We start from the raw sequence: 656 nt of genomic DNA on the forward strand, positions 1-656 counted from the left end.
ACCCACAGGACTTTCTGAGGCAGTGGGAAAATATAGGCCCAGGAGCTTGAGGCTGGAGTCCAGCACCTCCTTGCCCTTCAGGTGGGAGATGAAATGCGGGTAAAGTCAAAACTAGGGGTGTTCTGGGGAGAGATATAGGGTGAAGACTTAGACCCAGGTCTAGAAGACTAGGGAAGCAGGGCTTTCACCCAAGGAAATTCAAACCAAGTCTGCCCTGTCTGCCTGGCTCCGGGGTTGGTTGGTAAGATAAACCTCTCAGCCCGAGCCTGGAGTTGTGCACAAAGTAGGTGGGGCAGAAGGCCACTGGCTGCCCGGGCTAGGGTCTGTCCTGGAAAGAAAAGAGGCTGGGTCCCTGCACGCAATTGCTGATCTCGGAGTCTTTCAGTCTTTCTTGGAGCAGGTATGGGGCTGCGGGTCAGGTGGGAAGGAGGAGATGAAGGAAATATTGAGAAGAAGCCCCTGATGGAGGTTGGGGAGGGGAGAGGAGGGAAGGGAGAAGGAAGAAACTGGAGGAGAGGAAGAGGAGGGGGACACGGAGTAGGCAAGGAAAAAGTAAAAAGCTAGGAAAAAATCTAAGGGATGAGAGAGATGAAAGAAAGGGGAAGGTGAGGAAAAAGAGCCAGAAGAGAGAGATGGAGAAAAAACAAAGGCGAAGG

This window comes from Microtus ochrogaster, chromosome 15 (assembly GCF_000317375.1).
Source record: "Microtus ochrogaster isolate Prairie Vole_2 chromosome 15, MicOch1.0, whole genome shotgun sequence".
NCBI classification, from domain to species: Eukaryota; Metazoa; Chordata; class Mammalia; order Rodentia; family Cricetidae; genus Microtus; species Microtus ochrogaster.